The sequence below is a fragment of the Rhinatrema bivittatum genome, chromosome 12 (genome assembly GCF_901001135.1).
Source record: "Rhinatrema bivittatum chromosome 12, aRhiBiv1.1, whole genome shotgun sequence".
In the NCBI taxonomy this organism is placed as follows: domain Eukaryota; kingdom Metazoa; phylum Chordata; class Amphibia; order Gymnophiona; family Rhinatrematidae; genus Rhinatrema; species Rhinatrema bivittatum.
In genome coordinates, this window is record NC_042626.1 from 8,576,358 (window position 1) to 8,603,638 (window position 27,281).

The 27,281-nt window shown below is 44.2% G+C and overlaps 1 long non-coding RNA gene across 1 annotated transcript in view; it reads right to left on the bottom strand.

The window, feature by feature from the left end:
* Window positions 1–689: 689 nt before the first annotated feature.
* Window positions 690–27,281, bottom strand: part of LOC115074459 — a 57,110-nt gene continuing 30,518 nt past the window's right edge. The window contains exons 2-3 of the long non-coding RNA XR_003852249.1: window positions 24,138–24,211; window positions 690–2,135 (exon numbers count right to left, since the gene is read on the bottom strand). This is a non-coding gene — a long non-coding RNA (uncharacterized LOC115074459). The remainder of the gene's footprint in view (window positions 2,136–24,137; window positions 24,212–27,281) is intronic.

Genomic DNA, 27,281 nt, shown 5'->3' on the forward strand with positions numbered 1-27,281 from the left:
TTGGGACTGGAACAATACGGAGGTGGCGGTGTTTCAAGATCTGGCTATGAGCACATTAAAAAAAAAAAAAAAGGTAGGAGTTGCGGGCGGTGACAGAAGCTTTACGACGTGCTGAAATAAAATATCGCTGGGACTTCCCGTTCGCTCTCACATTCCAGCACGCCGGCAAAACTCAGCGATTAAAAACTGCGTCGGACGCCATTACAGCATTCCACGAGGCAGGCCTGACGCTCGATCTTCCCGCGCAGCCTAAAGGAGGCCTCTATCAACCGGGCTGACTCCACTTCCAGGTGGCAACGGGCTGAAAGACCCAGACGGCGCAGCACTTATAAACAAAGCATTTCGCATGATGGTCTATCGGACCAAGGATGACTTTGAACAGTTTCATTTAATCTTCATGCATAGCACAAGTGCCAAGTAACAGACGTTCCGGCTTTAAAAAAATAAAATAAAAAGTTAAGAGCCAGTTTAGTTACAAGATCGGGTTCAGGCTCTCACATAAGGTTTGTGTTTCAGCTCTGGCCTCCTGTTTAACTATTGTATGCAATGCTGTTTTCGGGTGATAAATTACCCCAATGTTTGTTTAGAGATTTTGAGGTGGGGGGGGGGGGGGGGGGGGGGGCGGGGATGGGGGACTTCTTGGTTTGACCGGCCTTGTCCCCCATATGAGGGGATCCGAGACAGACGGACAACGGATCGGGAAGGGATGGTACAGTTCACCCGTATTTTCAGATGGGAAAAATCAAAAGGTGTATGGCATATAAGGATTTGCCTGTGGTTTGGGTCCTTTCAGGATATAACAATGACATTGCTTATATATTCTTTCATGCAAATCATTTATGTAAGATAAGGTGGTTAGATTAGCCACATTAAATGTTAAAGGCCTCAATACCTACCGGAAGCGATATTTACTCCAGAAGGATCGAAAGAGATTGAATATTACTATTGTCTTCTTGCAAGAGACCCATATTAGAAAACGCCATGAGCACCTGCTCTCTTTTCGTGAATATCCGCATGTTTACTTAGCGGCAGCAGGGAAGGACAATAGATATGCAGGGACAGGCATACTCATCTCATCCCCTATCATATTTGATACGATGGAGCAAGTTCTAGATGATAAAGGCAGATTTGTTTTTCTCAAAATTAAATTGGGTAAAGATATTTACTCCCTATTGTCTGTGTATGCACCTACCCAGGACCAAGTTGCCTTTTTACTTCAAATGCAGCAGCTACTGGACAGGCACGGGGAGGGATATATAATATGGGGAGGTGATTTTAACCTTACCATCCAGACAGACATAGACAACTCTCATACCAGCACCAGACATACTCCCACCCAGGGGCAGAAAGCTAGGGCTATATTACGATCTACAATGAAGGACTGGCATTTTGTAGATATTTGGTGCCACCAGAATCCAACTTCCAATCTTATAAGCATAAAATGCCAAACAAATGCGTCATCTAATATATATTCATGCTAAAGCTGGCTCCTGTTGTGCAAATCTTCTCTTTGGAATGTCCGTTTTCAACTTCTTTATTGATGTTTATTCGGGTGGTCTGACCCCAACAAGCGGCCCCTGTTTCACATGCGTTTGCTTCCTCAGGGGGACTGCAACCACTGAGAAAACCAAACTTACATTTAGATATAAGACCATAGGACACACTCACTGCAATACATGTTAAACAGTTTTTTACCTCAAAATTGTTTATACTCAAACTTTTCGCCAGACTGCACAAATGTTCTTTTTCTCTCGAATTTACTTAAAAATCGTGTGTTCAACAATTCATTTTAGCTAAGGTTTGAAACAAAAAAGGCCATTGAACCAATCTATGATAATAAAGTTGTACACTTTTCTCTTAAGTGTTGTTACATTGTACTACATAGAGAAAATAGTTCTTGTTACCCAGTGAGTATACCTTGTACGGTTAACAGCTCATGGACCAGAACGTTATGCTTTTTCCTTTACTTATCTGATCTGAAAGGAAGATCCTGCTCTCACATTTTTGGTCACCATCAAAAGCCTTTTCCAGTTCCCATGGCTGCAAGCATGTCAGTTTAGGTCTCAAAAGCTCATCTTCACCATCAGTCCAGTAAAAGGTATCACAATGCTAAAAGGATCCACGTAACTCATTCACTAAAAAAAAAAAAAAAAGGCATAGCTTATTTAACAGGAATTCCTCCCTTCTCTTCCCCTCACTAAAGAAAAACTCTCTGAAAGTTGCTTTATTTGGTGCGAGTTGGGAAAGCTTTTATTTTATCAACATAATTATTCATAGAAGTTGATGTTGGCAAGTTTTAAGTTTATCCTTTAACTTAAGAACAAAATCTGACTATTATAATGAATGACCTTCCAGCAGCAGAAGTAATGAGTCTTCTGTGGGTTTGATTCACCATCAGTGGGCCCTAGGATTAGCTACTGGCACCCATGATTGCTTGACAGACAGCACAGTATACCCACAGTGTACCCCATTATCAGCCAGGAATAAGAGTAATGAGCAGCATCCACAATCAGGCGAGTTGGGAGTCTGAAAATGGAACGATGCCTTGCGGCTTTAGATTCTTTTTTAGCAATTACTGTCTGATAGGGCCAGATTCATGGACAGGAAGAAAACCCCTTACTAACTGGTCACACAGAAAGAATGACAAGGTCAAGTTGTTTGGAGAGAAGAACATCAGGTGCTTTTCATGAATTTAAGCAGCCTCACAAGAGGCTTGATGGATATTCCTAGCATTCAAACCACTTTCATGTCACTCCCAATTAACAAAAAAGGCAGAATGCAATGAGCGCCTCGCACCTCTAACCATCCCACAGTTCGGTGCTTATAATGTGCAGTCTGGCAAATGTGCTTCTGTTCATTAGCAACCAATGAAAAAAAAACAGCTGACAGGAGGATTCGTTGCCAAAATCCTGCAGGCAGTTTGCAAATGTCCACATCAACAGCTCAACGCAACAAATTTAACGACAACCTAGTACAGGAGGTCACCTAAAATTCATTGCAGATGTTGCTACCATACAGCACCCTGTATCTAAAGTTCTTTTATCCATTAAAAAGAACCTCATGTGCATAATCTGGAAAATCTATTATCCAAAAATTGGTTGGCTTCATATGTTCCGTTATCTGGAAAAACTCCCATTATCCAAAATTCTTTTATCAGAAAACCCATCATCTGGAACAGGCCTGGTCCCAGCTATTCCAGATAAAACATGCTCAGCTGTGATGACATTTTGAAAAATATTTTATCTGTGGTTGGCAGAAAAAGCAGTCCCGCCCCCCCCCCCCCCCAAAAAAAACAAATTAAAAATATACAAGCGTATAAATCCTTTCCAAGCCCACAATATCTTGCTGAGAGAGTGCTAGATGCCTGGAATAACCTACCAGCAAAGGTGATGGAAACTAGTAAGGTGAGAGATTTCAGGATCGCTTCGGAGGGTTTCTGAACCAGCAATCTAACGCTACTGCAGGCCAGGAGCTAGCCAAGTCGGTGCTGGTGAGACTCACTTCTGAAAGTCTCTACTATTCATTTCTTACAGAAGGTCATTCGAGATACGGTCAGGCCAGAGTTGGAAGGAAAAGCCACCTGTACTCGCACCACATAATATATACATTTATTTATTTATAGGTTTTTATATACCGACTACCGTTTGCACATCGTGTCGGTTTACAGATAACTTAAAACTTTTTGGCAGTGTCATTACATAGAACTTTTTGGCAGTGCCATTACATAGAACAGTAAACTATGCATACAAGAGAAAAACATGAACATATAGTAACTGGGTAACTATTTACAGGGAACGACGGTTCCTCAACCGGGAACGGATGAGGGAAAAGTCGACAGGAGCACATTGTAAAGATAATACATGGAGAACACGGTAAACAGCTCAGGAGGTCATCGGGGAGAAGGTTATTGCGAGAAAAAGTCAACAGGAGCACATTGTAAAGGGTAATACAGGGAAGGCATTATACACAGCTTAGGGGGTCATCAGGAAGACGGTTGTTGAGGGAAGGGTAGGCCTGTAAGAATAGCCAGGGTTTTAGCTTTTTTTTTAATTTGGGTGTAGATGTTTCTGTGCGCAAGTCTGGGGGCATAGAGTTCTAAAGGGTGGGGCCGGCCAGGGAAAAGCTCTGTTCATTGTGGAAATAGGTTTCGTGGATTTGATAGAGGGGGTGCAGAGTGTCCCTTGGAGGGCCGTACGAGTAGGTCTAGTGGATGTGCGGATAAGCAGTGGGGGGTTGATCCAGTCAGTGTTTTCATTGATGATGCTTTTATGAATGAGGGAGAGCACTTTGAAAAGGATACGAGACTGTATTGGTAGCCAGTGGAGTTCGATAAGGGTAGGAGTGATATGGGTAGGAGTAATACATCATTTAATTGAAGCACGGGGAGGCCAATTTTAAATTTTGTACATGCGGACTTTGGCCATAAATTTCAAGGCGGATGGGTACGTGCAAATCCTTGCACAGCATAAATGCGTAGACTTATGCTTATATTTTCATACATAGTTTCAGTTTCAGACAGTGCGTGTGTAAATGGTCTCCCTGGCCTAACTCCGCTTCCAGGATAAAAGTACACGCAAATTTGCTTCTGCACGTATTTTGTGTGTATATCCTCAGGGTCATTTTCAGAAGCTCTCTAGGCTCGGGTATAACCATGTTTTATGCCTGTATATGCTTATTTTTCTCATGTATTGGCTTTTGAAAATTCAGTCCAGAATATCTCATCTCCAGCTTGGTTAATTTCAACTGCAAAAATGGAATTGGAGCTCAAAATGAGAAGCAAAGTTGAAGCTATTAAGAATAGATAAAACTATTAAGAAATTCGTTTAGCAGATTAGGAAGTGCCACAGAACCCATGCACCTTGAAGAAACAGCTTTTTATCCATAGGTTTTGCAAACTACGATTACATTCAGGCCGATACAGTGCAGTGCACTCCGACGGAGCGCACTGTTAATCTGTCATTGGACGCGCGATTTCCCTTACCCCTTATTCAGTAAGGGGAGGAAAACGCGCATCCAACCCGCGGCACCTAATAGCGCCCTCAACATGCAAATGCATGTTGCTGGCCCTATTAGGTATTCCCGCGCGATTCAGTAAGTAAAATGTGCAGCCAAGCCGCACATTTTACTTTCAGAAATTAGCGCCTACCCAAAAGGTAGACGCTAATTTCTTCGGGCACCGGGAAAGTGCACAGAAAAGCAGTAAAAACTGCTTTTCTGTGCACCCTCCGACTTAATATCATGGCAATGTTAAGTCGGAGGTCCCGAAGGGTAAAAAAAGGAAAAAAAAAAATTTGAAGTTGGCCGGCGGCTGTCAGGTCGAAAACCAGACGCTCAATTTTGCCAGCGTCCAGTTTTCCGAGCCCGTAGCTGTCAGCGGGCTCGAGAACTGACGCCGGCAAAATTGAGCGTCGGCTGTCAAACCCGCTGACAGCCGCTGCTCCGGGGCAAAAGGAGGCGCTAGGGACGCGCTAGTGTCCCTAGCGCCTCCTTTTGCCCGTTTCTACCGCCGGACCTAATTTAAATACTGCATCGCGCGCACAGGCACGTGGCCTGTGCGCGCGCCGGGAGACACCCGCTCTCCCGCGGACTTTACTGAATCGGCCTGAAATTGTTAGTAATGATTGAATGTTGCAACTTGAGGCCCTTTCAGAGTTCATGAATCACGAGTTGTGGTGAAAAGCTCTATCGACTGCTTGTCTGCTGCTCCTTTCACTTAACACTGCTCATGTTAACATGTCTGCCCGGGTCAGCACAGCCTTGCAATAAACAAGATAAGACAGACACTATTATGGAAACAATTAAGAAATGCGAGCAAGCTTTTGCAACATTTCTAAGGGAGACGTTTTGGGATCTGGATCAGAATCCCTCAGCACAGAAGGGTGAAGCTTCTGCAAGGCCTGCCCTAGTGTGTGTCTCTTCTAAAGTCTTTATAAGTCATCATCTGGCCGCAGATACCATCGTGTGATATTCGGGACAAACTCTGACCCTCTACTCATCCCCCCCATCAGGTGGGGTATAAAGCATCCAGTGTAATAATTAGTGCTCTGGAATCTGACAAAGAGAACCTACTGATGGGAAACCACTAAAAGTCGAGAGGCAGCTAAGGCTAAACTGTGAACTTGAAAGCTCTGGTTAGGCAAAGCATGGACATAGTTTGCATTAAGAAGGCAGGACCTTATTCAAGCAATTTCTCTCATTTCAAATTATTTTGAAATATCAGGGTCACAAACCTCATGATCTGGCATTCAAGCAGACCTATAATCAAAGGAGCATGGAATCTCTGCACAGATCTGCAGACGGCCTCGTGCCCAGCCTGTCAGTCATTCTGCTCACATCATTAGATAACTTTCCAAAACCAGCAACACTCACACACAAAAAACTGGATTTGTCCTCATGTGTTCCCTTTCATTACTAGAATTTCTGGATTTGCGGGGTCACTCGGTTCTTCACTGGGTACCTATAATGTTTCTTATTTTAGGAAAGAAGACACATTCTTGGCAGCTAAGCATCAGTAGGTGCAGGGCTGTATGAAAAGCAGAAAGTGCATACAATTTTGCAAAATGGTCTGGTTTTCAGTTCAACAATGATACAGCATTGTCCTACGGTCTGACTTCCGAAGCAAGTTTTATTTTCCCAGCTCATAAGAGCAGAGAAAGCACTTCAAGCACAACCATCAAGGCCAACATGAACAAAGGTAACATCGACACCAACTCACAGAAAACTACTGCCCAGGTCTGCCCCGGAAGGAGGAAGGCTCTGCTACAAGGACATCAGCACTTCAAAACCCTACGATGGCAGCAGGAAGTGGAAAAGAAGGAGTGGCAAGAACAGCCAAGAATCTAGGGCCACCCATCCTACTTGGAAACAAGAGGCCAAGTTGATTGGATTTTGTTGATCCACCTCATCAGCTACCTTCAGATGCAGGGACAGAACAATCATGGAAGAGGATCATCCCTGACTGCAAGAGGTTACTAGGGCATAAACCAGAGGAAGTGTTTAGAATCTCCTAGAAAATGTAATGCAGGTCACGTTTTATACTTAAAGCAATCGGGGCCTGTTACAAACTGCGTAATGTTTATTTTATTCATTTATTTTTGGGCAGTTCCCACCACCATGAATCTTCATTTCAAATGCCTTGGGTTATATTTCCCCCTTCCCATCCAATACCTTTCCACCCTCCAAGCACCCTGTAGCCATTCCCTGGTTTAAACCATTCAGAGCACCGTAGTCTGCAGGTGCTGCTGGCCCTGTAAAGTTTAACTCGTGGGGAGGCTGAGGCTGGAGCATGCCTGGCAGGGAGGCAGACTGAGGCCAGCCATCAAGGCTGCAGTTCCTCAAGCTGACCCTTAGGGGTCGCAGTGCACTGCAGAACCAGTGCGACCTTCAAACAGCCAGCAAATGTTGCTCCTAACAGTGTTTGTGACTTCCTTCCCTCGTTGCGCCCTCCCACACACAGGGGCTGGGAATGCTATTGCCCCCAAATGTATTTCACTTTTAAGTATTTCTAGGAAGCCAGTGCTATGATTTTATAAAATAAGCGGCAGACCTCTTGGATTTCCTATTTCCTGAGGAATTACATAGGATGGCTTATGCAGGCAATCCAGTTATCTGACTAGTTAACTAAATATTCTGTGCTTTCTAAAATAAAATTAAAATCTGTTACAACTCATATTAACATCCTATATTGGCTTTTACTATAGGGACAGAGAGGACAATTCAGTTTATACAGCAGATAAAATACAAAATGTCTTTCTTGTTCCCAAGCTGTGCCAAGCTCCTTCTATCTCTGGTTATTAAAGCCCTACCCACTTGACCTTCAGCCTGAACTTAAATTCAAAGCAGTTCGGTGGCATTTCCTTAGCAGGATCAAATTTTAGAAACTTTGTACTCTAAAGTCATCCTCATCAGAGTTCATGGATATTCATGAAATGCTGTGAATCCTGGATTGCCTGTCTGAGTTGACAGGTCAATAGAACTGAGTCAAAGTCGGGTCAGATCCATGGAAATGTTAATTTTGGTTTTCCTCTTGGGGTTTTTCATAGAGAAAGGTAGGTCAGGTCAATTCCAGGGGTCCAAACCATGTCACAGTACATTCATCCATCCCTTAAGAAAGTAACAAATTAGATGATGGTAAAAAAAACAACCCCCAAAGATCAATTGGCCGATCCCTTCCTGTCTACCCTGTGAAGAATTCATCTCTGCTGCATAGGATATCAGTCCTTCCTCTTCTGTATCCCACCATCTTGGGTAGATGAGCAAACAAGACCACGTGTTTGGTACACACCCAGCTGCCCTCCCTTCCAATATCTATCCACAAAGCTTTCTAAAACGTAATCTTTATTAACAATTTCTTAATCGCTAATACCCTACCTCTAAGCAATACACAAAGAAGTAGTTGGAAGGAGCTTTAAGTCCATAGATGCAATGGAAATAAAACCAGGACTGTTTCAGCTTATCCTTTATGACCTAGAGCTTGTTGTCAGCCATAGGTTAGAGTGTCCAGCTGGTACCAGTTTATAAGAAAGAGTTGACTTCGTCCTGGCTTTACTATTCCATTTCAAAGTTTTTCATTTTGAAGTCCTAGAATGCTTTGAGGCTTAACTGAAAAACCAGGAATACCTTCATCATTAAGACCTGGAAGCAGACGATCACCCTAGGTAGGGTCCTAAGATGGGAGTTTACTTTAAAAAAAAAAATGATGAAGGACCAAAAGCCAAATAAATAAACCAACAAAGGAAGCAAGAATAAGAATACCAGAGAGCAGAAGGCAGAAGCAGCTATTCTTGGCAGACCTGCAACAATGGTGACCTCCACAGACCTTGCCTGTCTTCTGCAGAAATTAACATCAGATGTGAGTGCTTGGAAGAAACATGCACATCACCGAGAGGTTGTCTGCCAAGGTTAATTTTGTGAAGCTGGCAAGGCAGGGAGAAGAAGGGGCAAAGAAGAGACCAGGTCCAGGGCCAGATACTCTTCAGTCCATGGTAAAAACTAAGGAGCAGGCCCAGTTAGTAACAGGAATCCTGAAACTCTGCCTTGGTGACATCACTCAGCTTCACCAAGGGGGCATCCTTGTGGGTAATTGCCCTTCCAGGGTCCCTCAAACCATAGTTAAAAAAATAGAAATGTTAAGTAGTAGGACCCAACAAGCAACCTGTCTGGTGAGGAAGGGGCTACAGAGTTCCCTATTTTTAGGGTGTGGTGGTGCTCTTCTACATTTTTCTTTGTTGAATGCAGACTCGTCTCCTGCCATATTCATTTCTCCTCTTCCCTACGAAATAAGGGTAAAATTGGGGAGGGGAAACTGTCCGCACTGCAGTAAAGACTGCATGTATTTTTTACCTGCAGGCTTTGCACCCATATTGCATGCAGTATTTTACCCGTATGAGGGTACTTTTGCTTTGAAATTGGACCCAGGTACAACGTATCCTGCCTTTCTTGTGGGTACCATTTTCATGGAAGATAACGCACATAGAGTTGGAAATGTAATCTATGCCTGTTATTTTCCTCCTCCTCTCCATGCTCTGTGGGAGGGGCAATTCACAGATTAGCAATACCTGCTTATTGATCTAACATTTGTGACGAGCTTTCGAGAGCTATGCTCCCTTCATGGGGGTTGGTCAATGAAAAAACAAGCAGCGCCTTTTCACCTGTTGTAAACAGTCTTCCCTAACATCAGCTGAGAACGGCGCTCGTCTTATAAGGGCCTGGTAATTTGGTACTTAGAGAGGTTTCCTTTGCTTCCAGTTTAAGAGTAGCGGGGAACAGGAAGTCTCAAACATGCTCTTTGAGTTGGGTCAATCCCATAATAAAGGAATTTGAAAAGGAGGGGATGAATGAAACTATTCCAGAATGGCTTGAAGCAAGGCTATTTATGTATTTATTACATTTATAGGCTGCTAATACCAAGGCCCACAGCGGCTTACAAATAAACATACACAGTAAAACTTGGAACAAAGACAGAAGCTACCAGGTCAATGCAGTAAATCTCAATTGCTTCCCACTGGTCTTTTCTAAGTTCATGCATGCAATTGATGGTGTCTTATTGCATGAGTGTACCACTGAACGCATTACTGCCTTGAGCATTACAAAGGAACAAAGTGAACCTTAGATGCCTTGGTTGGATTCTAAGCCACCTAAGAAGTGGACTGTTGAAAGTGCTTTCGAAATAAATTAAGAGGGAGGGAGAGAGAGGTTTTAATTTAAGATTCCCTGGTGACCTGCAACAAAGCTGTCCCAAGTTCCATTCCACAATGTGTGCACGGATGCTAGGGTGGAGAAGTGAGGAATGACATCCCCCAATCAATCACCGTGGCAGAAGATGCAATGGTGATTAGCGCCGGCAAAGGTGGTCAATGAAGGTCGGAGAAATGTTTATGGGCTTTACTTTTTTTTTAAAAGATGACGCTCAGCTCTCAGTGTTCTAATATTCCATCTGTGTCCGAAGATAAAGAAACCGGAAGGCACATTCAATCTCAACTGTTGATTGATGGAGCAGCGTGGAACGAGCCATAGCTTTTGTTGTTTTTATTTTTAATGCACACAAAAGCTGACATCAAAGAAAGAGAAACCTATTTTAGGTTTTCTCAGCTATGTAGCTGCTTGCATGCCAGAGGGAGATTTGGCACAGGAGGAGGATTCATGTATTCTAAGCCCACAAGCATCACCTGTCTTGACTCATATCACAAACTTGTTAGCGTCACCAAGTGCCACCATAAATCACACCCATACTGGGCTTATCATTATAGACATGCCTTGCGCTCATTCTGAAGCACCTCAGTAATGTGGGTACAAATATCAGCATGGCATTTTGGTCAGTCTGGAACTTGCCTCTAACCAAGGCTACAGCACTATGAGTCTTCATTTATGTGTATGCAAGGCTCTTCTCTACATTTTATCCCTCTTCCTACGCCCCCCCCACACCCCATTTCTCTCTAGCCCAGACAATGCAACTACTGTTCTTGATCAGGCGACACAGACCATGACTGCTCCTGGAACCCAGAATGCATGCATTCTGAATGGTGCACTGGTGATGCACTGGGAATCCCTGCAAGATTCCCAGTCTCAACCAGCCCAAGGAGGCGTTAGGCTCAGGAATCAAAGCAATTTCTTCATGCCGCACCAAGGTGCTTCCAGCAGGTTTGCGGTAAAATGTGATGAGCTAACAGAAGCAAGAGCTCATGACATGTCTTTCAAGTGTTTACATGATTGAATGAGTGGCAGGTGAATAATATGAAACCTTAGAAGTCTTAGCGGAAACAGGCAACACATGGCTGGGTCTGTCTGGAATGATAAAATTAACTACTAGTAGCCAGGTCTGTCTGGCAGGCTACTCAGAGGATCTAGGTAACCAGATGCTTCAGAATGGCTACACTAATAGCGGCAGCTATTCAGATCAGACCCCAGTGAACTAACAGCAACTTGGTCTGTCTGGCAAGGTACAGGTACAGTAATACCTAGTAGTGGAAATGCAGCTGCTGTGAAGGGGACCTAGGAAACCAAATGCTCAGGGCAACAGCCACACTAGTACTGGTAGCTTATTTAGATTATTACTAAGCCTTCTGGTTACTTAGACATGGGAAGCAGTGGGGGCAGACATAACTGGCAGAATGGATGGCTCAGATGATCTTTTTCTGCCCTCACCTATTATATTACTATGCCACTATACTGATCAACCAAATAGTCTTGGGGGTCAGGGGATGGAGTGTTTATCGTTTTTGGTTATTTTTTTTCTCCTGACAGTTTTCTCCAGTTCCTCTGGAATTGCAATTCATTTGGAACCAGGAACACAAATGCTTGGGGATTTTTTCTCTATTTTAAAACCCCTTCCCACTTGGATTGTTCAGTCATTGCAAAGACTGTCCTCGGCCAGGGGTCATGCAACAGGGCTCCATCTGGAACCTTGTTGTCAGGGGCCTGAATCCAATCACCAGGCCTCACCCTCCCTACCCCCACCCTGAGGCTTCACAGCATCCCCCTACCCCAGTCAACCCAGGGAGCAGACGTTATTCCACTGTGCACTGCCACACAATCATCCCCATAGTCTTGGTAGTAAATGCAGGAATAGAATAAAAATGTCAGATTAATCTGCACACTGCCCTGATAACGGGAGATCCGGGTTCCATTCCTGAGCCCAGCTTCTGCTCCTGGATTCAGCGAGGGGACACTGCAGAGGCAGCCTCCACAACTCCCCCTGGAAAGGAAATCTCAGCCATCACAAACTGGTGACAGCTTGTAAGCAAACCAAAGGAACTGTTGCCTGTGGCCCCTGTGAAAGGCTTTAATAAAAATGTGGTGAAAACCCCCTTTGCTTGCAAATGAAGGCTCCGGGCACCAGAAGCTCACTAGAGGCTGATTTCAACTGTACTGAAAGCTCAGAGGAGCAGAAGAAGAATCATCTGCATGCTGCATGCTGTATGACCTCCAGTTATATCTCGAGTCATATTGCAAATCTAAGCATGTTCATCCCCTGAGATGTCAAGTGTGTTATTGCTCTTATAAACTAAGTCCCACCAACCGAAAAAAAGTTCTTAAGGTATGTTCCGGGGCATTTATGAAATGAAACCTTGTATTCAAACTCTTTCTGCTCCTTTAAAGCTCCTGTGCCATCCAGTGCAGAACCTGCCCATCCCTGACCTGTGCCAGGAGCATGTCAGCAACCAGGGAAGAGAGAATTCTTGCCAGCAGATGGCGCTGTAACCTAAACCAGTAGACATAGGACACATCTCTTCCCGGCAGGGTCCCACCTTGGATCTTAAACTGTCCATGCTCAAAAGGCATCAAACCATCTGGTAGGTCTCGTAGTCATGTCATCGATCAAAGGAAGTGCTGAGAACATGCACTACGAGGATCCAGTTACATTTAACCATTATTCTCTTTAAGCACAGTACCCTGAGTAACATTTATGAGAAGGATCCTGCCCATTTGGGACCAGAACCAACATGGCAGCTAAAGTCCGACCAATTCCATTCCACGTGCAAGTTAATTTCTCTTGTCCAACCATTCTTATTTATTTAGCCTTATTCAGATTCCCATATAAAATAATCAGTAGAAATCAGTAAAACTAGGGGTCACAAAATGAAACTCCAGGGAGGGCAACTCAGAACCAACATCAGAAAATATTTCTTCACGGAGAGGGTGGTGATGCCTGGAATGCCCTTCCAGAGGAGGTGGTGAAGACATAATGGTGAAAGATTTCAAAGGGGCATGGGATAAACCCTGCGGATCCCTTAAGGCTCGAGGATGGAAATGAGGAAAAAAAGAGTGCATGGGGGTAACTTGCTGGCGTGGCGGTTACTGCCCTTTACCAATAAGCCTGAAACTCTTGATGCAACTCCAACATTGCTCTCTGCTTCAATGGCAGGGGGTAATGGGGAATTGGACTCAGACAGCAACCAACAACGGCCCTGACTTTGACGGTTTGGGATACTAAGTATGGGGGTGACTTGTATGGCACAGCAGACGCTACCATAAGCTTGCTGGGCAGACTGGATGGACCGTTTGGTCCTTTTCTGCCATCATTTTCTATGTTTCTAGGAAGCGTGTGGACTGGTTGGGATATATAATATATAAATAGATGTAGGGGGTTCCTTTGTTGTCCAGTTTGCTCCACTGTTACTTATAATTTTGCCTGCTGGAGGGGGTGGGGGGTGGGGGGGATATATGAAAAATGTAAGCTGTGATTTCTTCTTTGCTTCTTTATCCTGGTGCGCATAAGCGTCATGTGCATCAGATTTGTATTTGTTGTGGCCAGCTTACAATAAATACTGATATAAACTAACATAAATTATATAAGTGGAATCTATATCTCACGCCCACATACACACACACTCACGGATACATTCATAGTTACACGCTTCGCAGAATTCATCGCTGATAGAGTTTTAAAGGCGAGCGGCTTTCAAATCAAGAAACAGAGTCGTTTAATGGCTATCAACAGATAAGGATCGCTTGGCTCACCCAACCTGCTTAGTTGCCACTTTTTGCATCATCACAGACCCTCCCTCGATCTCTGGTCTTCTCTCTCAGCTGCCACCGCCCACTGTATGTGTCCCAAGCGTGCTTGAATTCGGTCACTGGTCTGGTTGCTGCCACCTCTACTGGGAGGCAAGAGAGGCATCCACTCACTACCTGCTGGTGAAAAAGTAATTTCCTCTAAGCCTCTCTCCCTTCAGCTTCCTATCATGACCTTTTGTCCCTAAGCTGCTTTCTCAGCCATTTAAGGCAATAACTGTTCGACTGTATCATGAAATTACATAAATACTTTCCATTCTCAAAATGTTATCTTAGACTTTATCATTAAATCCAGCTGGCACCGAGACGGCAGGTTTGTTTGTCCAGGATATCATGAAGGATCTCTGTTTTGTCCAGAGGAAAGCAAACGTTTCTGTAGCAAAAACTGAAACCAGCTCATTTTTGGCTGTTCTGTCACGACAAACTTTAAGCAAGAAAGCTTCCCATCTTGCTGGGGTAAATAAGAAGCCATTTCTCTGAAACATGCAGGAAAAGCGTTTTAAGCTTTTTTTTTTTTCAGCAAGCTGTGCCTTTGGGCAGTTCATGCAAAACTGATCTCGTTAATCCCTTGGGTGAAGCATCTCACAAAATTTACTAACTTCCACTCTCTGGGCTTTAAGTCAAGAAGACTTATCCCTCTGCTGTGCCTTCACAAAGCTGGGTTCAGATATAGAAGTTTTTACATTTCCACAGCCTTAATTACAACTCACTTCATTAGCAGCCCATTGACATAGCAGTGCGTGACTTATCCTTAAGTGCTTATTTTGCTGCCTTTGGACTCCACGGATGTAGAACAGATGTACAATACTCACTGTAAATGAAATGCTGTTTGATATTAATTTGGCTTATACTGAAGTAAGGCCCATGTCGTTAGTGTTTCCACTCCATGGGCCTGATTCATGAACACTTTTCCATCGGGTGCTGTGTCTGTCAAGTCAAAGCACAGAACTCAGACAGACCATATTTCTAGTTTGAATGCATAGATGGGTTTCCAGGACCTTTTGTAATCAGTTTCAGCTGAAAACAGTTCTCTAGAAAGTCAAAAGCTAAAGCCATTTACCGTGCATTGTCAAACTTGGTGTAAGTCTCACAAAACATGGAGCAACTGAGTAGGAAATCTTCAGTATGGCACCAGAGAAGGGAGCCGTTATCCAGCCAAAAGCCTTCACGTTGGGAGCAGAGCACATAACTACAAATTATTTTGTTCAGCCTCACAACTCACATGGCACCCCCAAAGCAAATCTGCTAAATACAAATAGTTTACATGTACCGAGAAGGATAGCCACTAAATGATATCCATATACAATATGAGCCATCTGGTCAGCTCCATCTTCCCTTTCTACCGCAATTGCACATCACTGCATCTTCAGTTTGACTCTTACTTTCTCAACCCTGTGCTTATCCCATTTTTTCTTGAATTCTGATGCTTAGTTGTGCTTCCACCTTCTCCACTGAGTAGCTGCTCCATTTATCCACTACACTTAAGAAATTATTTATTTTCTTATGTTAATTTTAAAGTTAACTCCAAGTTATGTTACCTTCTATCTCCTCCAGCTCATTATAGAACTTACTTTGCACTCAAAAAATGTTTGGCTCTTCTGATAAACTTGACTATTGTAATGCCTTACTCCTTGGCCTCCCCTCCAACTGCTACAAAATGTAGCAGCAAGATCACTCTCTAACACCAAAATATCTGAAAACATTTCACCAATCCTCAAAAACCTACACTGGCTGCCCATCACTCACACTCATACACAAAGCACTATACACCAAAAAATTCGATTGGCAGAGCCCTGCCCTTCACTTTCAATCCAAGCAAAGAACACTCCAATCCACAGACACTGGCCTCATTCCTACACCATCACCAAAAATGGCCCCCCTAACCTCAACAAGGGAACGATCCCTAACAGTGGCAGGCCCATCACTCTGGAACAGCCTCCCACCCCAACTCAGGCTCAACCCCACAACCCAATCATTCAAAAAGAACCTTAAAACATGGCTCTTCAAAAAAGCATACCCAACTACCACCCAGCACCCAAGATTTCCTTTAAGTCAAGAAGACTTATCCCTCTGCTGTGCCTTCACAAAGCTGGGTTCAGATATAGAAGTTTTTACATTTCCACAGCCTTAATTACAACTCACTTCATATAATACAGAACATCCCCTAACAGACCAATCAATTCCCATTCTACAAAGTTCAATGCGATATTATGCGAAAGTCAATGCAAGTTTTTTATAAAATCCAATACAAAATGCTACAAAGTTCAATGTAAAAATATTACAAAGCTCAATGTAAAAATGTTACAAAACTCAATATAAAATATTAAAGCTTAACCTAAAATGTTACAATGCCTCGATGTAAAACAAGAAGTCTACATCAATAGACTCCTCTGTTACCCTGTAAACCGGTGTGATGAACATCGGTATAGAAAAACAAACAAATAAATAAATAAGTGGCATCTGCTGGTGTACAAGCAGACTTGTGAATGTTGTTTGCTGAGGAAAGTGTGGGTTTATAATATACAAAATAAATAGAGGATTAAAATTTATTGTGTGTGTCTATTAAGGGAAATAGAAGGTTAATCTTATTCTGTGTACGTTAAGAGCTTGCAAAGTCAATTTTTTTTGCTGTGGGAAGGTGTAGGAGCTGTTTCCCGGAGAGGCAATCAGTGGTGTATGATTTTTCCACCTACCTTACCCATCTCCCACCCACCCCTGTTACACAGTTGCATATATAAACTGTTACGTAAATCAGAAAGTTAAGAGGGACATTTTTCACAATAAAAATCAATTAGGAATTTACATCAACATGTAATTAACCCTGAACTTAGCAACTGATTAACTGTAGTCCTATTGCAGGGCATTGACAAACTGATTAAAATGAAGTCCCTTAAATTTATTACCAGCAATTTATTTTATTTTGTTATGTTTGTATTTTTTATTATAGCAAAGAAAAAACACAGTTTAATAAGTTTTCCACAATGTGTGTTTACCATTTTTTTTTATTGTTTTTATTTTTTATTATGCATCTATAGATTTTTGTCAGTATTATATATTTCATATTTTTACTTTATTTTATATATTTTGCATACTGCTTTAAGCACCAAGATGGATGATTAACAAAATTAAATAAATAACTATTATGGCATTTTTAATTGAAATAAGCATCCCCACTCTTTATATAATTTTAAATAACTTTAATGATTCACAAAAATTAAGATGCAGATAGCAGTCCAGCAGTGGGATGGGGACTATCAAGTCTTTTGCACCAAGTGCTACATAGAAGCAAGGACATATGGTGACAGAAAAAATCATATGGTCTTTCTACTCTGCCCATTCACTCAACTTTAGAGATGAGCAGTATTATTAGCTACCCATTGGTGAGAGGTTGATTTTGTGCACTTGGTGCAAACAGCTCCTGGCTCTCAGAGAATAAGTCTGAAGGCTAGAGTGGCAGATCTGGAGATACTGAGGTACACACATAGCAATACAGAGGAGACCTTCAGGAACATAGCAGAAAAATATGAACATAGAAGTCTGGCAGCTCTAGTGTCATGGCCTAAACTCCATCCTGAATCCTAGCCCAGCATTGCAGCCTAACCCCATTGTTGAAGCCTAGATCCAGGTTTACCCCATCATGAAGGCCTAGCCATGGGCTGGACCTGGCACTGAGGACTATGCCCGGCTTGGGCCAGGGTCTTCAGTTGCTCCTCCTGGTCTCAGCAGTAGGGAAAATGATGCTGTCCGCTTGAAAGTCAGCACCAACATGATATCACTGCACTTCCAACAAAGGTCAAACAAGAGTGTGTCTAGCACAAAACCTGAATATGCCCTACAACTAGTGTGCCCCCTGCTGCTTACATAACAGGTATATAGTTTGTGTTCTAGTGTTTGGTTCCTGATAGAAAATACCAGTAGGACCCTGAAGTTTATATACCCCCTGTCGGGAAAGAACCTCTCCCCACCCCAAAAAAAAGTCCTTTCCAATAAGGATAGCGGACAATGTCTCAAAACCAGCAGCTTCTTCTGAATCCGTCCACTGCCCTAGCACTCAGCCCCATTAACTTTCTTCAGAAAGCTGGTTGGTGCTGAGCAGTGCTAGTGAAAGAGCAAGGGGCCAGGAATGAGGGGTTGAGGGGAAAGGAGGAGAGGAAATAACAGCAAAATTGGCAACAAAGGCCGAGCAAGTTTCTGGGTTAGAGTTGTGAAAATGCAATGTTTATGGCAAGATTATACTGGGTAGATAAATCAAACCAACAAAACAGCAGTGACGATGCAACCGATCCGAACGCTGCAAACATTGGAGACTCAACTTCCCCATGCTGATCAGCGAAGACGTACGCCATTATTATGAAGCTGGAAAACAGAGTGCTGCGTTTAAAAAAATAATAAAATGTGAAAAAAGGGGTGGCCACCCTTTAGGTTTCCAAAAAAGCCCTTCACTAGGGCCACGAGGAGACAAACCACACGCCACGCTCACGCAGAGCGGGAATTCAATGCCGAAATTACACAAAGCTGGAGGAGGCTAGTGGAAGATGAAGGCTATAATTTGCAGATCTGTTTGGGAAATTAGTTCATGCTGAATGCTCCTTTCCTGTTGATCTTGGTCTGCTTTTCTGCTGTGCAGCAGCACGCCGGAGCAGCTTCTCTGAAACAAACATGATAGAGAAAAAAGGGTTCCCCTGGGCTGCACACGTTTTCACAGGGCAGCAGCAGGCGACTGAAGGAAGCAGGGCCTTCTGAGGTGGAAGTGCCACCGAACAATTGCATGGGTGGCAGAGCTCCTCAGAGAGAGAGAGAAAGGTCTCAATCTCTTTTTCACAATTACTTGGGAGGAAGTGGGGAGAATATATATTTTTGGACAAATCAGAGAGAAGTTTTCCTCTCAAAGGGGGCGGGTAGGCAGCTATGAGTGGATGCAAACATTTTAGGCAAAGCCAACGTAAGTCTGACTGCCTCGTAAGCAAATATGCGTGGTATGATAGCCGTTTGTGAATGACAGTGACCACACACACACTGGTTCCTGAAGTGTTCCAGGTGCTTCCAACCAAAAACTATATAGCGAGAGAGAGAAAGAGAGAGAGAGAGAACATGGAGGCAGCGCTCCCTCCCAGAACCAAGCGCATGCATCAGTGGGACACAGCAGGACAGCTGCCGAGCGTGCATTAGCGTTCGTTCCCCACAAGCGGATATTGTTGGATGGGCAGAGAGGTGCTCCTAAATGCCAATAATCCTGGGATGTACTCCATCCACCCAGGTGGTCATCAAAAGGATGGCTTGATGATTCTTCCTTCAGGATTATGTTAGGACTATGTTTTTTGTGTGCTGGCATAAGAATGTGCACCCTGGATGTATTTCTGGCTTTACTCAACACTTGCCTGATTCTGTGATGACACTGGGAGGAAAAAGAGAAACCCATCTCCTAAACTTGCAGTCACCACTCTGCATGCTGCGTGGCGTACACAGTGTAAGAGAAGGTATTTCATGATGCTGTGGGAAATGCTTCCCAGCATTACAACATCTGGCTCTGGAATATGGTCCCTGTGATGCAGTGTTACAGCTCCTAGTGCTGGGGGAGACCGCCAGTGACTCTGAGGGGGATGGTGCAGTGTTACAGTGGCTGGCTCTGGGGACAGGGGGGGTGGCCCCTGCATTTGGGATGCAGAAATCCAACAGCAGACACCAAACAGGAAGGAGACCTGGAGGTTATAATATCTGATTATCTCCACATAGCCAGGCAGTGTGACAAGGGCCCTGGGGAAGCTAATGGGTGCATGAGGAAAGGTATCAGTAGTAGAAAGGTGGAAGTAATATTACTTCTCTACAGGTGTCTGGTGAGGCCCAACGTTGAGTTTTGTGTTCAGTTCTGGAGGCCACATCTACAAAAAGACATTGACAAGGCAGAGGCAATTCAAAGAAGGGCCAGCAGACTGGTGCATGGCCTGCACTATAAGCCCTACAGCAGTGGGAGGTGCTCTCTAGAAGAACGAAGGGAAGGGGAGATGTGACAGAAATGTGCAGCAGATTTCAGTAAAGTATCAGAAGGGAAGGTTTTCCATAGAATGAGCAGCTCAAGGACAAGGGGGTCATTTCTTTTTTTATTTACCTCATGCATCATCATTGGTAGCTCAAGGCAAGTTGAATTTAGGCATTTCTCTGTCCCCAATCTAGGTTCATACCTGAGGCAACAGAGGGTAAAGTGACTTGTCCAAGGTCACAAAGTGTGTCCGTGTCTTGCTGGCTCTCCGCCTGCTACTGTAAACGTGAGGCCACTGCTCTGCTCATCATGTGAAGCTGAAGGCAGGGAAGTAAGAGGAAGGTGAGAAAGCAGGTTTCCTCAGAGAGGGTGGCGGACACCTGGAACAGGCTTCTCGCAGAGGTTACAGGAAACAAACCCGGCAGAATTCAAGCACGTATGAAGAAAACACGAAGGAGCCTGAGCAGCAGAGGGAGGGAGAAGACAGCAGGGTGAAGAAGACCATTTATTGGTTTGATTTCCATTCCGCGTTTTCAGGCACATTCAGGTACTGCAGGTATGTCATCGTGTGAGGGCGCACCGGGCAGTCTGGTTCATCTTGCCCCGCTGACCTAAACAGTGGGCACATGCACTGCCTGTGACTTTATGATCTCCTTTTGGCGGCCGACGTGTGCAGAGACCGCGTCTGCAGAATGTGCCCGCTGCAAAGCGCTCTCCTGTCAGAGAAGCCGGGGAAAAAAGCGTCCGTCTGATGATAAAAGTCACCCTGTGAAAACAGAACCTTCTGCTTGACCCTGTGTGCACTGCTCAGTAACTTCCAGCTGTTGGCTCCCTAATTATAAATGTCTCCTCCCCTCATCCCCAGTCCAGACACTGCAGAGGGACAATGGAGGATGCCTGTTAGGGTTTTATTTTAAGTTCTTTTTTCCTTTTTGAGTGGCAGGCTTGTGAATCATTCAAAATGTCCTCAGACTAATTCCCTCTGCTGGAATATGCTTGCAATGCACTTTCATGACACAGGAGAACAAGGTCTAAGATCTGGTGTCTTTTCAAGGCTCAGGTTCATCCTAGATTCCCCAACCTAACACAAATTGTTAGAGTGACCCCTCCCTTCCCGCCAACCTTATTTGACTTCAAGATTTAAAGAAACAATGCATCTAAAAAAACAAAAAACATTTTATTCATCTATTTCAGCCACATTTTCCTACTTGTCTGCGTGGACATCTAGGTGAGGTATAATCTTGCAATCACAAATTAAGATATCGAAACCTCGATTCTTACGCACATTATCTGTCCTCATACCCAAGGAACGGAAACATAAAAATCTGACAGCAAGAAAAGATCATCATGCAGCCTATCTAGCCTGCCCGTCCACACCAGCTAGTCCCTACCGCTTCCTCAGAGATCCTCTGTGCTTGCCCCCATGCTGTCTTGAATTCAGACACTGCCACCTCCACTGAGAGGCCGTTCCATGCATCCACCACGCTCTCCTGTAATGAAATATGTCCTCAGATCGCTCCTGAGCCTGCCCCCTTTCACCCTCATCCCATGACCCCCTTGTTCTAGATCCTCCTTGCCATTGAAAGAGGCTCAGCTCCTGTGCAGGGAAACCTTAGGTGAATTTAAATGTCTGTTCAAAATGCCAGGCTTCAGCCCGCGTCCTGAATCTTAGCTACTTCTGCTCAGCTTTCAAGGGCTAAGGTAATGAGCTCCAGAGGCGTCCATCAAGCGACGAATGACCTGATGTGTATCAGTGAAGGCAGCGTTCGTCGGGTATTCTGGACAGGCTCGATGTAAACATTTTAAAAACTGGATTTTGTTTCTTTCATCGTTGACTGCATTATTGCAGAGCCCAGGGATATCTTTTAGCTCCAGACTTCACATTATTTATTTATTTAAATACTGGTTTTTTTTTATACCGACATTCATGATACAGATCATATCTGTTTTTAACCATTTTCCATAATAAATGAAGCTCCCCAAAGCTCTTATTGGTCCTCTTTGTCTGCCTTGACTAAGCTGCAAGCTGCACAGAGCCCAGCGCCGCGTACACCTGATGAACAGCAGTAGGATAGATTTGCGTGTGTAGCGGCACGACACGTGCAGGTTTATCCGCACAGAGGGCGAACGACTCTCTCAAACTCTGTTTCTGCAGGCAAAACACCATTTCACCCCGGAGATGAAAACCATCCTCTTAATAGTCAGCCAAAGTAAAACAGCGAGTTTAAAAGCGGACAGCACAGCATAACAGGTGCACTCACGCCTTTCCCTCCAAACTACTGTGTCAGAAACACAGAGCCTTCGGATGCAGCCCCTCACGTTGTGGTACATGAGTTTCCAGACCTCAGAGGTCCCTTATCTCAATATTTCGTGCACTGGAACATCTTTCATTTTGTTTGCCTCTTTAAAAAGCTATCAATACCCCCTTTCCCCACTATTGTTTAAGTTAGCTACTGAAGTCCTGGAGATTAAGGTCCGGAACGATGCCAGAGTGCGGGGGTTCCAGTGCGATCATGGGACTAAACATGTTCTAGCTTTATACGCAGACGACCTTTTCTTTTTCCTTACTAGTCCTAAACAGTCTGGAGCCCTCCTTTTAGAGGTTTTGTCATTGTGTGGTAGACACTCTGTTTATAAAATCAGCCTCTCTAAGTCGGAGGAGTTCCCACTCGCTCCACTCTCATTGGACGGAATACCCAGTTGTTTTTCCTCTTTCAAAAAGGCCCAGACCGGTTTTAAATATCTGGGTATTTGGATCCCTTGCCAGCCATCTGAGCTATATAGGCTCAACTATGCTCCTGTTGTCACCAAAATACGACAGGATACGGAAAGATGGGATGATCATTTTCTCTCCTGGGCGGGGAGAATTAATGCCCTTAAAATGAACTTTTTGCCCTGCTTGATGTACCTTGTTATTTACCCGAAAGTTGCTTCATCAGACTACATGGAGCTATGTCTCGCTTTATCTGGCATGCGAAACCTGCCCGTATTAAGCTACGCGCGTTGTGGAGGCCCAAAGTGACAGGGGGGGGGTGGCTTTGCCACATTTACAAAGCTATCACTGGGCTTGTGGACTTACAGGGGCCATGAGATGGCTACACAGGGAACATCCCGTCTCTTGGTACTCGTTAGAGCGGAAACGTATGGGGGGTGTAGACTTATACACCAGCCTTCACTTAATAGTGCTGGGCATACAGGGAAAGCTAGCCCTCCTATCCTTTTCACCCTGCAGCTTTGGAAAGGGCTGTGCAGAAAGCTAAGCTGGTCCCTTCAGGGAATTACTGCACTAACAACCACAGTCTGATCACAGCTAGGATGTACGGAGACCCAATTCAGTGGTGGAAAAACTGGGTTTAAATTTGTGGGTCAATTATGGGAAGCTGATACTACGCAATTTAGGCCTTTTCAAGACCTCCAAGATGAATTTAATATAGAGGATAGCTCTGCTGTGTTTTATGACCAATTACTGGCAGAACTCCGTTGCCTACAAGAAAAGGGATGGGAACCAGTGCTTCCAGATCCCGTAATACGGATGCTTATTCAAGACACCCTTCCCCTGTGTGGAAGTCTGGCTGAGTCAGGTACACGAGACACTGCTACTGTGGGGAGAAGCTCACTTTCACTCTCAAACGAAATGTACCTCTATATGATAAAATGTGCTCGCCCTACTGGAAATATAGGGAGACGCTGCCTGTGTGACGGACGTGTCCTTCTTATTATTTAACGAAATGTGCTGCCTTGTGAGGTTTTGCCATACCCTCACCCTGTATCTGTTATGCTCATATGGGGGGCATCTGTCTCTCCAGGGGGATACCAATTGTTGATATGCTATTTTATCTCTTCTTGTCTTTCTACTGTTAACATCATTAAAATAAAAAGTTAAAAAAACAAAACAAAACGATAACAAGGTCCTCGAACGGCTCTAGTTTTTTTTTCAAACAAACATGGCGACTAGAACTGCAAGGAGACTTCAGAGTAAGAGCAGCACATAGGGTGGGAGCACCAAAGGAATAGGAAGTGGATGACGTTTTGAGGTCTGGGGTTGGTACTGTGGATTTAAGCACTGTTGCTGGGCTTAGGTTATTGTAGCAAAAGTAAAACAAACAAAAAAAAGATATAAGCGCTTACTCACAACACTGACACATACCTGTTTACTTCAGCCCCTGTCCACGTGCCATGACGCTGAGCTTCCACCGCACTCTCGGGATCCGTTCACCTAATCTGTACATGAAATGGAAAGAGAGCCCTTTAAATAGTTTGTTGTGATGAGTTATACTCCTCAATCTTAATATAGAAAGACAACTAATCGTTCATACAAGTTAACGGAAATTTCCCTGGATCCGGGCAGCAGAGACTGGTGTTATCCAGACCCTGTGGGATGATACATTTTACATATGAGTTGTGTTTCTTTTTTGGTAAATTGGTCATTTCAGTAAGGTTTGAGGGGAAGGAGTATGCAAGGCAAGCTATCCTCTGTATACAAACCCCAATCCTTTCTGGAGGGAGCATCACAAGCTGTTGTGTTGGGTGATTTTCTCTCAGATTCATGCCTCAAACTGTTGCTGTGTCTCAGGGGTCCTCATATTCAGTATCTATGTTGGACCCCTTTGGGAAGGTTATCCAGAGCTGCAACATTCAATATTTTTCTTATGCAAATAATTCCAAATATGTATTTCTCTAAGAAAGATGCATAGCAGAATTTAACATCTTGCATTGAGGTTATCAGGCACTGGGCAAATTCTAACTCCCTAAAGCTAAATGAAAACAGGCCGCTCCAGGACTTTGGTGATTGTTCCTTTTTTCTCTCAAATGGTTCAAAATCCTCCTGGCTCGGAATCAGTGTAACACTTTGCCGACTGCGGACCTCATCCCGCAGCCTGTGCAACTTACCTGCAGCTCCTGGACCTCGCCAACGCTCTTCAGCTGCTGCTGTAGACACATGCACGCTTTCCTGGATGGGTAGGCCTCCCTCGGCGGAGCCCAGACCGGGCCACTCTATAATGTCATCAGTAAGCCGGGGTATTTAACACACCCGGCTTGCCTCTCCACGGTGCCTCAGCAACAGATCCCGTGCCTAGCGTCTGCCTGCAGAGTTTGTTGCTTCTTTCCTGCCACCTGCTTTGTCCACGACCAGACCACGACCAGTTCTTGCTTGCCACCTGCCTCGGAATGGATCTTAAGCACGCTCTGCCTACCACCTGCCACAACCTCAGACCAGATCCTGACCAAGCACTGACAGCTGCCTGCCTCAGACCAAGCCAGTCTCCTACTCCCCCTGTCTCACCGTGACCTGCAGGCCACTACGAGAAGGCTAAGCCACCTTGCTACACTTCCCCCTTTCACTGATCTAAGGGTCCGATCCTAGCCCATTACAATCAGATACAAGATCTTGGGCTGCTCCCTTCATAAACATTTAACTATGTTACCTCAGATGAGATCTATCTGTGGAAAATCTTTTGCGTACCCGAGATTGCTTAAGCAGTTTCAACTTTTTCTTAACAAGAAGGATTTAAGTAAGGTAGTGCATTCCTGAATTTATTTATTTTAAATCTTTTCTATACCGTCGTTTGGAGGAGACCGTCACAACGGTTTACATCAAGGCACATAAAATTAATGATACTGTAATTTGCACAACATGGCTTGATTACTGCAACTCTTTTTTAATGGATTTGTCAAAAAAAACCCCAAAAAACCCACATTGCATGTCTAGTTAGTACAGAACACCGCCACACGCATCATAACTGGCTGTAATTATCTGGGCGACAATATGACCCCATGCTAAACAAAAAAAAAAAAAAAGACACCAGCTCCCGATCAAACTTTGCGTGCAGGTCAAGCTCCTCAGACTTGATTTTAGATCTTTGCAGGTACTTAAGGAGCCAGTTATCTCAGGCGTAAACTGGCCTGCCATACTCCCACACTTCCTCTGCGATCGTCCAGCATGTTTTTTGGTTGAACCACCCTTTTCTGCCCATGAGTGCACGTGCCTTCAGGGCTGCAGGTCAAAATGTGGGGAACAAGTCACCAGTGGATGGCTAAGGGACCGACCAACTTTTTCGCATTCATTAAGGGTGTTAGAGAGAGCAGTCTCTTTGCAGGCCTTCCCTTGATTTTATTCTGTTTTCTTTTATGTTTGTATCACGATGTACGTTTGTTGCTGAACATTACTTTATTATTGGCAGAATAATTGATGTAAATGATTGTTTTTGCTAATGTACACGGTCCCTATACAGCATTACTGGACGTCGCTCAGAATCCCGACAGATGAAGTAAAGAAGCCGGATTTTAAGGCAGGCACATGGGATCTCACCAACTCAACAATCAGCAAGGCTGAAATGCTTCACTCCCCTCCCCAAGTGTAGGGAATATAGAGCCCTGCTCTCGCAAAAAGAGAAACTGTTTAAAGCCGATAAAAAAAATGATTTTGCTCATGATTCAGCAGCCAAGAGCACAGTAATTCCCTGTGCCGTAAAAGGAAAGAAAACGTCTGCAGCCAAGTGAGTGATGAGGACGGTGGCATTCTTCCTTACTTGCTCTTCACCTCATGGGGCTGCGTGGCTTGTGATTCAGCCTGAAACCTTACTCCAAAGCTGGTTTGGGTAAAATAATTAAGGGGTCTCTTATCTGACCAGCATCAGCGAATGCATCCCCATGCTGTCATGCTGGCTGACGGAAGTCTGCTGTTGTGTCCTATTATAGCACTGGCAGCGGGAAAGGGGAAGACCATTGTGTGTCATGCTCTGTCATACATTCCAGTTTCTAAACGGTTTGTCAGCCATTTCCAGTTATAACCTGCACATGGTGCTTGTTGGCAATTACAGAGCAGCAGTCGCCTAATGCCAGCACAGAGCAGGCCGAAGAGTGAATTAACTCACTCAGAGCCTTGTGATCCAGTTGTACCGTAAATATTTCAGCTGTTATTTCTCAAAAAGAGCAAGACCTCAGATCTATGGAGATTACCCTTCCAGTGCAAACTTTTATGCATAAAATATGTATAGAAATAAAGAGTCAGATACCTTTTTATTGGGCTGCCGTAATATGTTTCTGCCTTACTATCCCCCCCCCCCCCCCCTAACAGGACAGAACAATGATTTCTGATCATATAAGTAGGTTGGATTGCACCATCAGAGCAGGTGGACACAAAGCTCACGTGATCTGTGGAAGTCTGTGCTTCAGCATGCGCACATGATGATCGCTCACTGGACTTTCAGCATGCAAATGAATTCTACCCTACAGATGAAGACTTGAATCTATACCAGGCCTTCCCTATGAGGAGAGGCTGAAGGATCTG